The 16,834-nt window shown below is 41.4% G+C and overlaps 1 long non-coding RNA gene across 1 annotated transcript in view; it reads right to left on the bottom strand.

Moving 5' to 3' along the window:
* The window catches only part of LOC138973958 (uncharacterized), a 451,362-nt gene that overhangs the window by 263,283 nt on the left and 171,245 nt on the right, over positions 1–16,834 (bottom strand). The gene's annotated exons all lie outside the window — the stretch shown is intronic.

The following is a 16,834-nucleotide window of genomic DNA, read 5'->3' as shown; positions in this document are numbered from 1 at the left end:
AAAAAAATCATCCTCGAGTTTCAATATTTTTCGGTCCCTCACTCGATGACGTTGTGTAATCTCTATGTATAATATGTAATATGTAAATATTCATATGTTGTTGTTTGTCTCTACCTTTTTTTTCTACGTGAATATCCGTGTAAATATGTGATTAGATTAGTCCCCTCTCTGGGCGAGGGCTGGTTGAAAAAAAGCTTGTTGTATTGCTTATCCCACAACCCTCAACAAATAAAATTTGATTTGATTTGATCAAATGGTCTGATTTGATTTGATCGTGGTGTATGTGTGTTTGTGTGTGTGTGTGTGTGTGTCTCTCTCTGTTTGTGTGTGTGTTAGTGTGTGTGTTTGTGTGTGTGTGTGTGTGTGTGTGTGTGTGTGTAGAGCGATTCAGAGCAAACTACTGGACCGATCTTTATGAAATTTTACATGAGAGTTCCTGGGTATGATATCCCCAGATATATTTTAATTTTTTTGGATAAATGTCTTTGATGACGTCATATCCGGCTTTTTGTAAAAGTTGAGGCGGCACTGTCACACCCTCATTTTTCAATAAAATTGATTGAAATGTTGGCCAAGCAATCTTCGACGAAGGCCGGACTTTGGTATTGCATTTTAGTGTGGAGGCTCAAAAATTGATTGATGACTTTGGTCATTAAAAATCAGAAAATTGTAATTAAAATTATTTTTTTATAAAATGATCCACAATTACGTTTATCTTATTTTGTATCATTTTTTGATTCTAAAAACATATAAATATGTTATATTCGGATTAAAAACAAGCTCTGAAAAATAAAAATATAAAAATTATGATTAAAATAAAATTTCCGAAATCGATTTAAAAATAATGTCATCTTATTCCTTGTCGGTTCCTGATTCCAAAAACATATAGATATGATATGTTTGGATTAAAAACACGCTCAGAAAGTTAAAACGAAGAGAGGTACAGAAAAGCGTGCTATGCAGCACAGCGATACCACTACCGCGCTAAACAGGCTCGTTAATTTCACTGCGTTTTGCACGAGCGGCGGACTACAGTCATTGTGAAAAAATGCAGTGCGTTCAGTTTCATTCTGTGAGTTCCACAGCTTGACTAAATGTATTAATTTCGCCTTACGCGACTTGTTATTACAGTGAAACCTCCCACCAACGACTGTGACCTTGAAAATGTCCACAACAATCGGTCGTAAAAAGGAGGGGTCTTTATTGGGAGTCTGGGAGGTACATTTTTTCACAGGGATGAAAACTGTTGGGCAGTTCAGTCTTGCGCGCGCGCGCGCGGTCTCATAGGTAAAACTCGGTGATTGACCCCGGGTAAGAAGGTCAGTGTATGTAACCTGGAACAGGAAGAGTTTCCTCTCAGACATCAAAGGAGACCGTCCCACAGGTAAAACTTGCTCATTGGCAAGTATGGGACATTGACCCGAGGTCTCAGTTGGTGAGCAACCACTCACAGAATACGTAGGCTGCACATCAATTAATTATTGAGTTGTCGTTCTAACTGCCCCTTCCCAACCCCTCCCATCGCCTTTCTCCCCCCCTCCCCCTCCCCTCCTACTTCGAGGGCAGTCCTTCAATTGTGACAAGATGAGAAGATGACAGCCGTGGCGGGCCACTGGACTTGCACGCACTACTGACTACAGACTACCACCCCTGACTCTTGATGCGTGACAAATGGCGTGCGTGTTCCTTATGTGCTGCCTAATTAGGCTACGAACTTTGACACTCACTGGTTAAAAGGTCAAAGTCGTATAAGTTGGTAGGTCGGTCGTCGAAAAAAGGAGGGCGTCATTCTTGGGAGGTTAGTTACAGTGTAAAAAGCATCCGAGAAATTCGGTCGGCAAAACGGGAGGGGGTCGTTCTTGGGAGAGGTCGTTACGGGAGGTTTCACTGTACTTCTTTCATTCATATTCTAACACTTTTTAAACGTATTATCATTAGATTAAAAGGCATATGTACGCGCTCCCGTGTTTACAAAGTGTAGTTTGCCCACAATCGATGTCAAATGCATCATAAGGCCATATAATGACGATATGTCGCAATGCGCGGACCATATACATGCATTACAGCTTGTTCTAGCCTCTGAAAAAGTGAGGATGTCAACAAAGACGCGGAGTTATTTCCCTTGCGTCAACGTTCCCTCTGTTGGCAAATCTATAAATAGGACGATCTAGATCAAAATAAAAATTCAAATATCTCAACATTTAAGGGGTCCTAGACCACAATATTTTGCAGGGAACTTAATTTAGCATGTCTCCAGCTGTTGGTAAAGCAATTAGCGTGTATATTCATCGAATTAATATGCCTTTAAACCCTTCCATGGGCGAGGGCTGGATGTAAAAAAGCACCTGTATGCTTATGCCATTACCCTCGTTAATAAATAATTTGTTTTTGTCTTGTCTTCTCTCTCTCTCTCTCTCTCTCTCTCTCTCTCTCTCTCTCTCTCTCTCTCTCTCTCTCTCTCTCTCTCTCTCTCTCTCTCTCTCTCTCTCTCTCTCTCTCTCTCTCTCTCTCTCTCTCTCTCTCTCTCTCTCTCTCTCTCTCTCTCTCTCTTTCTGAAGGAATATTTTGTTGTTCCAATTTTCAGTTGTTTCTTTCGGATTTTGATCTTTTTGGAAAAAAAGGGCTTTGTTTTTTAAAAATTGTGAGACAGTGTTATTGCATATATTTGTAAATACAAATATTGACACAAGGTATAACCGAGGATATTGGTGAAACCTTTTCTTCTCTCCCAAATTCTTTTATGAAATTAGAGAGGGAGAGAGAGAGGGGGGGATTGACAGACAGACAGACAGAGAAAGAGCGAGAAAGCGGAAAAGAGAGACAGTTAACAGAGAGAGAGAGAGAGAGGGTGGTGCTTTTTATTTCATGGTTGGTTGGTTATTCTTAATGCACTGTTTTTGACAATAGTTTTCATTCGGTAAAAGGCAAATTCAATTACCGCTCCATCTCTCTCTCTCTCTCTCTCTCTCTCTCTCTCTCTCTCTCTCTCTCTCTCTCTCTCTCTCTCTCTCTCTCTCTCTCTCTCTCTCTCTCTCTCTCTCTCTCTCTCTCTCTCTCCATTACGGAGATATAGCTCAGTTGGTAGCGCGCTGGATTTGTATTCAGTTGGACGCTGTCAGCGTGAGTTCGATCCCAGGTTCGGCGGAAATTTATTTCACAGAGTCAACTTTGTGTGCAGACTCTCTTCGGTGTCCGAACCTCCCCCCGTGTACACTACATTGGGTGTGCACGTTAAATATCCCACGATTGACAAAAGGGTCTTTCCTGGCAAAATTGCTTAGGCACAGTTAATAATTGTCTACCTATACCCGTGTGACTTGGAATAATAGGCCGCGAAAGGTAAATATGCGCCGAAATGGCTGCAATCTACTGGCCGTATAAAATTTCATCTCACACGGCATCACTGCAGAGCGCCTAGAACTGTACCCACGGAATATGCGCGATATAAGACTCATTGATTGATTGATTGATTACACACACACACGCACACGCACAAACGAATACGTACACACGGTATCGTACACACAAACTCACACACAGAAAAACATCCGTGTATGTATATACGGTATCATGCGAGAGAGAGAGAGTGGGGGAGGGGGAAAGAGCAAGCGAGAAAGAAAGAGCGAGAGAAGACAGAAAGACAGATGGAGAGGGGGAGGGAAGCGGGAGAGACAAGGAGAGAGCGATTTAAAAGAGGTACAGAGAAAGAGCGATTGAGAGGTGCAGAGAGAGAGAGAGAGAGAGAGAGAACTCAGAACTCAGAACTTTATTGTGGGAATGTCGGGTGAAAGGACAAGGATATATAGCACAGACAGAGGAGCATACAATTAAGACACCGAAGACAGATGTTGCTTTAACTTATCCTTTATTAAAGCAAAATGTAACTAAGAATAACCACTCAGGTAGCTTATATAAATCAGAAATATTCCAAAACAGTTTACCTAAATCTGCTAGCCACTAGAAACAATGCTATAAGTTATAATTTAGAAACAATGAACAGAACTCTACTACAAGAAATAGCAATGCTTACATAAAACCAGAAATAGCAATTATGAATCCTGGTATTTACCAGTACCATAATCAGCTAGAAACAGGGTTATAAGGTAATTATTCTAGTAGCCAGAAACAATATATGCCAGAAATAAAAACTATGAATGCAAGACTAGAATTTCTGGTGCAAACCAGAAATAGAAACTATGAATTCTGGTGTAAACCAGAAACAATATGTATTTCTGGTGAAATTAAACCAGAAACAATCTATGACAGAAAATATGTATTTCTGGTGCAAACCAGAAAACAGTATAGTGTATATATATGTGTATATCTGGTGCAAACCAGAAATAGAAACTATGAAACCAAAAATCAGTGTAATTAAAAAGGTGATTATTCTGGTAGCAACCAGAAACAGTGTAAAGAAGAAGGCACTACAAAGAAAAGAAAAGAAAATTATAAACAACATGCCTTCTAAGTCACACATGACATAATGTATCATTTGTCAAAATAATCATGACAAATATAGACAAGTAACAATACAGCCAAAATCCTGCAGACACAGCATTCTCTGAAAGAGAATCCACAGTGAGTTAAACAACTCCACAACAGCTAATGTCAAGGGAAGTAACCAACATCTTCCCTTAGGCCTTAGGAAAATGCTTTACATAAATTAACCAACTGCATGAACCGCAACTGCAAAATAATTGTTATTATTAAGCATGTTTATCGCCATGAAGACACATCTTCATCGAGTTGAATAATAACGACAAGAATAAGAAAGATAACTCAGGCATGGGGTAAGCGCAAGCTCCCATGCTTCAAAATGAAGCGTTAGACAACAGTCTATTACTTTACAGGGAAGCGCGACTAAATCATATCGCTTTAGATTAAAAGTCTGTTATGCACCTATGCGACTGCACACAATGTTCAGTTTTATCAGTCGCAAAGTTCTTCTGCAGGCAAGCGCCTTTAAAGCGCAACATGGGAATTAACAGTCAAAATTGTGCAGCCTGTAGACAGTATCTTCCTTTTCTCTGAGGTCTTAACTCAGAAGATCTCATGCCTGAATTCATCAAACTCATGATACGAGTTCATTACCCAAAATATATGTGTCAACCATAATTCCCGTTCATCAATTGTAGGGGTTTCTGCGCCTAAATCGTAAATAGGTAGCTTTACGGGCCAATGGCACTGAGGGCTTAACTTTGGACTTTTAACCGACTACTACTCAGACTTTACTGATCTCCAGAAATAATATGTGATGAAAATGGGAAAAAATCGCAACGATACACATGGGTCTTCTCGACATAAAATATTGCGAGACAGGCTTTTTCTCAGCGAAAACGAAACGTATGAGAACGAGTCTGCCTTACTTGATTCTTACGAGTCTTTAATTCACAAGACTCTAAAACAACTTTAGAACAACTGGTCATCAAATATTAGAAGTTATTAACGCTCAATTTCAGCGTCAAATCATGAAAGTAATTAGAAACTGATCTAGAAAACACATCTCTCTGATAGATCAAAATGGCGTCATCAACTCTGACGCGAGACCGGTCGGACATCGCCCGGGACCAAATCAGCGGCAAAATGTACATAATTATGCAAACATCATAGCATCAAATGAAACATAAGAATAAAGCATAAGGAATGAATAAAGCATTTAGTTACTTACAGATTCTCCTCAGTGAGCACACGTAAAAGAAACACAAAATCTGCTGCTGACGCTAGTCGCGAAACACAAGAGCACGAATTCAAAACCACAAGTCGACCGATTACAAACGTCGCGCCAAACTACACTAGACGGCCGGTTCACGACAACAACACACTAGGAGCACCACAGCCCGCTGGCTCAGTGTCACTACTAATCGCGTTCTCTGCTCTACTCAATTGTTCAGCCTTTTTTTTAAGGACAGTGGTCAGTTCCGATTCCCTGTGGCGATAAGCCAATAGGAAGGCTACCCTGTGTTAGCCAACGGGGGGTGTTCTACTTAAAATGCCTGCCCATTGAAAGGGATCGTTACCGAGGCATGAAGCCCTGTCTGGGTTACATACCAGAAATATTACGAGCAGTTACACTAGCTAGAGGGGGAAGAGGGCCCTGTCTGCATTACACACCGGATAAGGCTCATTAGATTACAAGCAGTTACAAGCTGATGCGTAATACTAGCTAAACGGGGCCGGGAAAGTTATGGGATCTTACCACCTAGATTAGAAATGAATCCGGTCAAGAGTCTACCCTTAAATAGTAAACACACAATAAAGTACAGTGCACAACGACAACCAGGTATTATGCAGTCACTCATTAGGCGCTGATGGTTAGAGGTTACTCTGCTGCTTCTCACCATTTTAAGTTAGGGATTTCCTAGCACAAAGGGCAATATTTAAAGGTAAACCCAATGTGACTAGCACACACACACACACACACACACACACACACACACATGTTTGGACTGCTCTCATAGTGAGGACTTGCTAATACACACACGGATAGTGCACTTGCACTACAACGGCACTGGATGCAGTGCCTTTCTAGTGCACTTGCACTACAACGGCACTGGGTGCAGTACCCGCTCCGGCATCGAAGAATTTTCACTAAAAAAGGCACAAACTTTGACCTATTTCGTCGCCTATAGAGGACGGAAAGAATCTCATTTTGAACATGGTTTTGACATTCTTTCCGTCAAAAAAGTCAACTTAACGGGAAAAAGGCACAAAATTTGACCTATTTCGTCGCCTATAGAGGACGGAAAGAATGTCATTTTGAACATGGTTATGACATTCTTTCCGTCAAAAAAGTCAACTTACTGTAAGACCTCAGACCGTGTGAGGACTTATGTAGGACCTCAGTTTGTAGGTGTGAAGACCACCTAAGACCTCACTATGAGAGCAGTTCAAACGCACACACACACACACACACACACACACACACACACACACACACAAGGAATAGCTATAGACAGGGGAGGCAACTGGGTCGGGCAGGAGATAACACACACAAAGAGACGGGGTACGCCACTTGGCTACATTATTACATAAGGATAAAGGTTTTAGGCTCAGCCTAATCTTCCAACCTGTCCTTGGAACATACTACAGAGAATAATTGGAAACGAAAGCAAAGACTGCTCACATACACACACACACACACACACACACACACACACATCCACACACACACCCTCGTATACACACACGCACACACAAGCTCACACACACTTACACACACATACAGACACACACACACTCACACACACACACACACACACACACACACACACACACACACACACACACGCACTCACATGCACACACACATATACACACACACACATGCTCGCGCGCGCGAGCGTGCGCTCGCTTACTTACACACATGCACATGCTATCATTTCATACCTAAAAGGAACAGTATCTAATCAAAGTATTAAACTAGTAAAACATCAAAATAATGATCGAGTATAAACATAAAAAACAAAGCACTTTAGAGCATTGCATGCATTATCCGAGTACACAATGGAAACTAGACATGAGGGGCAGTTTATAGTGTGATCAAATGTGGGTGCAACTGCCTTTTAAAGGCCTTTAATGATGCGGATCGTTTGATTTCTATTGGCAAAGAATTCCACAGAGATGATCCTGAAAAAGCTAAGCTGGATTTATAAAGATCTATACGAGGAATTGGAGGAAGTAAATTTTGAGACCCATACCTCTTCGTAACATGTGTAAAATAGGATTGCACATAACTGGGCACATCACCATGAACTAATCTATACATATAAATAAAAGAGAGTGTCTGTCTGTCTGTGACTGTGTGTGTGTGTGTGTGTGTGTGTCTGTCTGTCTGTGGTCGCCATACCTCTGAGATGGCAAGAGGCAGGAACAAGATAGTGTGCACGTACACTCCCTAGGTGCCGCAGATGTGCACCTGGGTTTTAGTTTCTTGATTCATTGTTTCCTTTCTCAGATTATGGACCTCCCATTTATTGAATACAGCCTATATGGTGCAAGACCAGTTCAGTGCCTACTGTTCACCTGTAGCAAGCACATCATGCCAGTGATATTAGAGACTCGCTATTGCTCCTATGAGGGGAAGAAATGAAGAATGAAAAATTAACTGCACAGTTCCGGAAATTTCTAGAAGGTAAGGGAGATAACTCTTTTTTTGTATCCAAACAAAGGAAGTAAAGCTAATGATAATGGGATAGCGAGCGTCTTAAATTGCTACAGGGCTCCGCTTACTCCCGGGCTTAACTGCTAGTACATATACATAAAAGAGAGTGTCTGTCTGTCTGCGTGTGTGTGTGTGTGTCTGTCTGTGATCGCCAAAGCTCCGAGAAGGGAGGGGGCAGGAACGAGATAATGTGCATGCACACTCCCTAGGGGCCGCAGATGTGCACCTGGGTTTTAGTTTCTTGATTCAGTATTTCCTTTCTCAGATTATGGACCTCCCCTTTATTGAATACAGCCTATATATATATAATGTTAACCTGTAGCAAGCACACTATGTCAGGCATATTAGAGACTCTGTATGGCTCCTGTGAGGAGAAAAAATGAAGAAGGAAAAATCAACCGGACAGTTCCAGAAATGTCTAGAAGGTAAGGGAGGTAACTCTTGCTTTGTTATCCACGGACAGGAGGTAACTCTTATCATACCAACACACGGCATTTACGGGTGTAGCATGATCAGTTGAACCTGCTGGTCAATTTTCTGGAATTTTCGTAAGAAAGGGAGGTAACTCATTCCATAAAAATCATGCAAGTAGGAATTTAATATATTGACACTCTCAGTGTCCAGCACTTGCCTTTCAATGCCTTTGAGGCCACCCCGGGCGAAGCCGGGCCCTAAATGCTAGTTTATACATAAAGACAGCCTTATTGTATGCAAGGTGGGTTTTTAGGGGAAGGAAATTAAGGTCGTATAACTTCATTTCTGTAGACATGTGCGATTCATACAGGATAAGTTTTACAGCACGACGGTACAGAGAATTGAGTTTTAATAAGTGAACATCACTGCAGCCATCCCACAATGTCGAAGCAAAATCAATATGAGGCATTATATGAGCATGAACGAACATTTTTAATGTTTCAGACTTCGCGTAATGTTTGAGTTTTGACAACAAATACAAATTCTTTGATAACACTTTGCAGATGTTGCTTATGTGTGTTTGCCATTTCATTTCTTCATCACCAAGTATGCGATGTTCTTTAACTTGCTGTATTTGAGTTGTACCTAAGGACAGTTGTAATTTAAGAGGACTTAGCTGATGCTTTTGTCTTGTGGTAATAACAATGCTTTTAGTTTTTTCTGGGTGCAGTATCATGGCATTTGATGTGCACCATTTCGCAACTTCGTCCAAAGTGTTCTTCAGGGAAGAATTTACTGATTCCAACGAGGTGTTACTGGTATGAATAGACGAATCGTCTGCAAAAAAACCTCGCATTTGACTTTATCATCCGATACATGTGAAGGCAAATCATTAACGTAAATACAAAAGAGAATAGGTCCTAATATAGACCATTGAGGGACGCCATGTCTTACTAGTACAGTAGACGAATTCTGGCATTGTAGAGTGACATACTGTGTCCGGTCAGCAAGATACGATTTAAAGAAGTCACAGACCGAATCGTTTCTCAAATAATAGTGTACTTTTCAGGAATATGGAATGATCGACTAAGTCAAATGCTTTCTTAAAATCCAAAAACAATGCTCCCGTAACTTCAGACTTGTTCATTGCTGACAGCCAAGCTTCACAGAGAGACGTAAGAGCTGTGTGGCAAGAATGCTTGGACCGAAAACCGGATTGAAACTGATGGAACAAATGTTGTTCTTCCATGTAAGCAAGAAGATGCTTGTGCACATGCCTTTCTAATGGTTTTGACAAAACAGGCAGCAAAGAAATGGGTCTAAAATTACTTGGGTCTGAGAGATCTTTACATTTGGGAAGGGGTATGACTTTGGCGCTTTTCAATTTAGACGGAAAAAAGTTCTGCTCAATACTAAGGTTATATATATAGTATCCATTCTGTACAATTTGCGCATTATGTACAATGAGCAGCATATCGTGCTCATTGTATACAATGAGCAACAAGTTTTGTATACAATGAGCAAAACTGTTGCCCATTGTATACAATGAGCAAGACCATAAAGTTGTACATTGTATACAATGTGCACCGAGTGAGCAAGATTGTTGAATCACGTTCAAGCTATTGACGTTCACCGCCTTTCACACTTTTTCTTGTGAGTAAAGGGTTCAAATAACGATCTTGCAAACTACGTGCGATTTTGACCAAATAGGACTGAACCGAACTCATGTTTGAAATTGTTTGGATTGTCTGTCCACTCTCTTTCTTTCAGTATTTTAGTTTCAGTGTCAGTGTCAGTCTGCCCGGCGATAGAACGCGACCACCATGGATCAAAATCGAACTAAGTTTGATGCAGAAGTGCAACGTCAAAGTGTTGGCCACGTGAAGTGGTTCACACAGGAAGACCTTACCACCATGACGGAAAGAGTTCGACAACTGAAACTCGGAAGCCAAAAGGAGACGCCCAACGACTACAAACTCGTAAAGCGATACGACGTAATCGAAGTTGCACATTTCCAAAGACTGATTGTGGCGGGATCGAATCCTGCACGATATTTCGTAGCTCTGGAAGACGTCTACAACGTCATCAAAGAAGCCCACGCAGCTTGCGGCCACGGTGGTGAGAAACGCATGGAAAAGGAACTACACAAAAAGTACGCCAACGTCACTCGGCAACAAATCAAGATTTTCCTTGCTCTGTGTCAAAATTGCACGCTGAAGAAAGCGAAATTGAACAAAGGTGTTGTGGTGCGGCCCATACTTTCCAATAACTTCAACTCAAGGGGTCAAGTGGATCTGATTGATTTCCAAAGTCAGCATGATGGAGAATTTCGGTGAGTTTCATTATTCATATAGTATATTATACTATCCAGTTTCCTTGAAACATAAGAGGTCGATTCGAGCGTGAGAATGCTTCGACCATTATTGTCGTTGGTAGGGGAGAAGACGACGGCGGCGATGATGTTGCTGCTGTTGCTGCGGTTGCTGCTGTTGTTGTTGCTGCTTGTTGTTGGTAGGGGAGAAGACGACGACGGCGATGATGTTGCTGCTGTTGCTGCGGTTGCTGCTGTTGTTGTTGCTGTTTGTTGTTGGTAGGGGAGAAGACGACGACGGCGATGATGTTGCTGCTGTTGCTGCTGTTGTTGTTGCTGTTTGTTGTTTGTTGTTGTTGTTCAAGCATCTCCAAACACTGACAACAATGCTGTTCAAACACTAATTACACATTAACATGCTTCCATTTGAAACTTCGAGGTCTTCATCGGGGATTGACGCCCGACAAAAGCTAATTGAAGTCCGACGGAGCGAAGCGACGGAGGGCTTCAATTAGACTTTGGGAGGGCGTCAATCCCCGATGAAGACCGAGAAGTTTCAAATGGAAGCGTGTTAATGTTATTGTAATTCAATCTGACGACGATCTCTTTCCTCCTTTCATGCGGTTGTAAACAGACAGAATTGGTTCTGTTCTGTTCACACACTACTTTCAGTCCACCTACCTGCAAGGGTCAAGCCCCAAGAAATATGTCTCTGTATTCCTATCGTATCACTCTGCTCCTGTTTTGTTTTCTTTCACACACATTTTCCCTTCTTTTTTGACGGGTTTCTGGACAGCAAACTCTAAAACAAATTCTTTTCATCACAAAAGCGATCTTTGGAATTGACTGACGTAGTCCGGAAGAATTCATGCATCAACTTACGTCACGTATTCGACGTCATCACTTCGCATACCTTATGGTCTCGGTATTTCGTTGGCCTTCATATTTCCTACTTTTAAAATGACCCTCAAAGCTAACCGAGACTAGTTGAGGTTGTATCAATACGCCTCGCCAGCAGGTTGTTAATGGATTTTTTTAGAATACAGAATACAGAATACAGTATTTATTGAGCCAAGTGACATTAAAAACATTTAAAGCACAAGGAATTTCGCGTAGTGTTGGTAAAATCACGCACACACACACACCCACACACACACTGACACACACACACACGCCCACACATACACTGACATACACACCAACACACACACGCCCACACTACAGCAGTCACGATCACACCATCACACGCAGGGCAGACATGAGGTAAAACAAATGACAATCATCTATTAAAAGAAAATGTACAAAGGGATCTCTGGGCTGCCTACTGCATTTGCTGGGTTTGGCAGACCTTTGATATTTTACCCCCTATGGTCTAAGATGCTGGTGGAAGGGTCTACACAGAATACAATTTTATAATCTAATGCATAGTTAGAACTAGCCCATCCCCTCCACCCACCCACTCATGAATAACTAAAATAATGCAGCTAAAGAAAATGTTGAACATTTGGAAATCAGGAATCACATATCAAAGACCCACTCAACCCCCCCCCCCCTCACCACCACCACCACCACCACTACTTAACGCTGAGTCACAGGATGTGGTGAGCTCACCGCCAGCAGGATCACCGACTGCGAAGCTGCCCAACTGAGGGATGGGGTGCATATAAGGGAGGAAACAGCTTGGGGGAAGAAAGAGGTCTGGAGACGTCGAGTGCGTGCCCCCAGGGATCGGAGTGACTATGTATTTAAGTTACAGCTCCGTCCATCCATGTAGTTTAGTAGATTCAGTAGGGGTGCCTTCAACCTCTTACATATTTTTTTAATTGGCATTACTAGATCGGAAAATGTATTATGATAACGGTTTGCTATGTTCACAGCTCAGTTTTTGTGCTAAACGACCGAGAGGGGCCCCCGAGCCACCCCGGGTGGGGGTCCTTTGGCGTCAACAGAAAATAATTATCTAATCAGTAATATGGTTAAGTGACACATCAATTTAGGGGTTTTCGAGGGCGCTGTTTTTATCTCGATTAAATGTCATGATCAAAGCTAAGAGACGATATATTGCAAATAATAATATTTTTATCTATAAAAAGTGAAGAAAAATATTCAAAAACAAAAAACATTGTATTAAGAGCAATAGAGAGCAAAATTCAAACAATAATATTAATAAGGACAAATCAGCATAGCTGAAAGTGTTGTCAACAAAATATAGGACATAATAATTATTATGCAATAGGTTTTTTAAAACATCAATTCTTTATTGAAACATATGATTATGTTATAAAATTTAGCTTATTACCTAGGTCATTACTGTAAAAGTATCAACACTATGCAATAGCATTGCATAGATGTACTTTGTGTCTAATTGAGAAAGATACAAGTAGTCATCTAGACAACTATATTAATCATATCAATTAATGAGAAAGTGTGAGATAGTTCTGTCATGAAAGCTGTTGAACTTATCTTGACTGATTTGAACGGTTAAATCACGTGCTCATTTCTAAAAAAAAACACGTTATCAAAAATAAACTATTATAATACACCCACAATTAATGTTTGGCGTAATCTCAAAATAAAAAAATATACAAGAATAGTTGGCAGCATCTCAAATGAGACGTATACAAGGAATAGTTTAAGCATAATCTCATAATAACATGAATACAGGGAACTCGTAACACATATACGGAGAATGTTTGGTGTCATCTCATAATAACAACTACTATGAATAGTTGGCATCATCTCATGCAAACACACTTACAACGAGTGTTTGGCATCATCTCATAATAACACACCTACACAAAAAGTTTGGCATAATTTCATAACAACAAAACCCTAAAGGAATGTTTGGCATAATCTCGGGTAAACCAAATCTTCATCATATCTGCGTCTGTCAACATATCTGGTAGTGAACCATTGTACAAAGGAGACAGTTACAACTCTTCATCACTTTCAAACATTGCGTCAAAGTCAACTTCATCCACTTCCATGTCTTCTTCATCTTCCGTTTCCTTGTCTTTAGGATCAATAGCAGCTAACAGATCAATCAAAGACGCTGGCAAAATGGGTTTTGATGACCATATCGGTTCCAGTAAGTCTTTTGCGTTTCTCATCCATCCCTGGCCTTCATCATAGGGTTTTGGTTTCTCTACAATGGCTATGTGCGCTCTTTTGTACAGAGCAACACAGTGGTTCACACGTTTGTTGTGTGGCTGCAGAGCAGCACGACAAGGAGGCAGACGAGCGAGGTCGACTTTGGACTTACCAGATATCTTGACCGATAGAAAGCACCAACCGTTTTGCCTTCTCACTTGCTGTTGAGAATTCCTTGCCGGTCATGACCATGCTGAGGAACCGGTTGAGATCTGATGGGAGAACATTCTCAACATTGAGTTCCAAGTCGTTGGCTGTCGGTGGCCAGGGCAGATCTGTGGACTCTTTGAATGCTTTCAGAATGAGCCCTCGAAGACGAAGTGCGACGTCTTGGTATTTATCTGTACTTCCAAGAGAATAAGCTTGTGAAAGAGCATCCGAAACAGTTATCTTCGAGCTGTGTACCAACGTGACTGAAACTGCACCACCTTTGTCTCGATTGACAATTGTGAAACCCAGGTGTTCGTTGATTGGCTCACTCTGAATGCTCTTGAGTAGTTTCTCAGATCGATAGTTCGGAATCTCAACGTCATGACGTCTTAGTTCCCTGATATGGCCCTTCGTGGTCGGCTGGGCGTTAAGCAAACAAACAAACAAAATGACGTCTTAGTTCTTCAACATAGAGCAGACGCAGAAATGGCATTTGTAACACCTCATTTTGCTCCACACAATGTTTTTGAATGTGCTCCAACACACATGTGAAAGCCTTTTTGTTGGCAATTAACAAGCGTTCGTCCTCAGTCTCTGGTGTTTTCTCTGCTCTGCTAATCTTTTCCTCAAAGTTTTTGAATGATGTACGGAAGTTCTTCAAACATGATTTGTGATGCTTTGCTTCTCTGGCAAAGAGGTCTGCGTCTTTTACTCGTCGATAAAGAGTCAGATCTCCCATCTTTTCGGCTCGTGATTCTATGTGCTCCCAGGAATTTTCTCTGTTTTTAAACGAGGCAAACTTGACAGCTTCAGTATGTACTAACTATTTAACCAATTTGAACTGGATATATTGTTTATTTTAACCAAAAAATCGTAATTCAGCAACAAAGGAGACCTTTGATATGTGATCATGACATTTGATCGAGATAAAAACATCATTTTTGGAATCGGCACCCTCGAAAACCCCTAATTAAATGTGTCACTTAACTATATTACTGATTAGATAATTATTTTCTGATGGCGCCAAAGGACCGGGGTAGCTTGGGGGCCCCTCACGGTCGTTTAGCACAAACACTGAGCTGTGAACGTAGCAAACCGTTATCATAATACATTTTCCGATCTAGTATTGCCAATTAAAAAAATATGTAAGAGGTTGAAGGCACCCCTACTGAATCTACTGCACTAATGGTATCGCCTGATATTTTGTCGAGGCTGGGTCAATGAATATGATGACGTCACTCGAGGCTCTACCGAGAGTGACGTCATTATATTCTTTCACCCCGTCGAGACAAAATATCACGCGATACCATGGATGGACGGAGCTGTAACGTATATATGGCATGACCAAAGTAAAGAAAATGTGTCATGGGATGTGGAAACAAATCATTGGAAATTCACCATGGGCAATCAACCCAAGCCTAATCGTTGTAGAACTATATTTTGTTTCAGTCTTGGCAAGGCCAATTTTGTCCAGTTCCGGAAAAGACATCATGAATTCATTCACCCTGCCGAGACGAAAAAAACTATTCCATGGATGAAAACGTATACGCTTATATCCCGTGACGCATCAAAGCTAAATTTTGTTTTGAAATGTCTTCACAACGTACAGATAACTTGTAACGACATAATCGCCTTCACAAGACAGGAAAAACTCACACTTTGTTTTTCGTCTGCTACAAATCTAGTCTTGTTGGTTGACGGAGAGAATAAAGCTTCAATCGTACCTTCATCAACAGTAATAAATGCTCAATCCGCTGTCAGTTCGCAACTGAACCTTGGTTTTTTTCTTTAACCTTTTGGTTAACATTGAATCGGCAATCCAAAAGAGTGTTTCAGCTGTTTCAAGACACAGGCTTAGCTCCTTCTTTTGAGTTGCTTTTCAGTCTAAAATGACACCGGAAGCGAACAAATTGTCGCGTGTACTGTCGTCACAAAAAGACGTCATGACAAAGTTACACGCAAAGCGAAAGAGACTTTGACGTCATTTACTTTTGTTCGGAATTTTCCGTCTGTTCCTAGCTTGTCAGTGAGTAAGCTTACCCAAAACTTCTTTGTTCTCTATTCACATTGCAGCTGTGAAATAATCAGTCTTGTGTCTCGGTCGTGTACCCAGCCAGCAAAATTTTGCGCAGCGAATGCGTGTCGCAGTCGCCAAACTCTGCGTAACAACTGCACTGGACGCATGCGTAACGCGCGCGATTTTGCAAAGCGAAATACATGCGTGACACACTCGTTTTCCCTCAGATTACGCAGACCATACGCACCTCCAGCGCACGCTTATTTGACACCAAGACAAATTCGCACTCTCCACGCAGACGTCACGATTGCTTTACGCATTCTCACGCTATTAACGCGCTCTCCACGCAGACGACGCGATTGCTTTACGCATTTAACGCGCTCTTGACGCAGATGTCCTGATCATCTTACGCACTCTCCACGCAGATGTCACAAATTATTGACGCATTCTCAGGCATTACGCGCTTTTTACGCTCTCTTCACGCAGATGTCACAATTGCTGTACGCATTCTCACGCATTTGACGCACTCTCCACGCAGATGTCACAATTGCTTTACGCATTCTCACGCATTTGACGCACTCTCCACGCAGATGTCACGATTGACCTACACAATTTTACGCAGACCACACAA

The sequence above is a fragment of the Littorina saxatilis genome, linkage group LG8 (assembly GCF_037325665.1).
Source record: "Littorina saxatilis isolate snail1 linkage group LG8, US_GU_Lsax_2.0, whole genome shotgun sequence".
In the NCBI taxonomy this organism is placed as follows: Eukaryota; Metazoa; Mollusca; class Gastropoda; order Littorinimorpha; family Littorinidae; genus Littorina; species Littorina saxatilis.
This window is presented reverse-complemented; position numbering and strand designations above follow the sequence as displayed.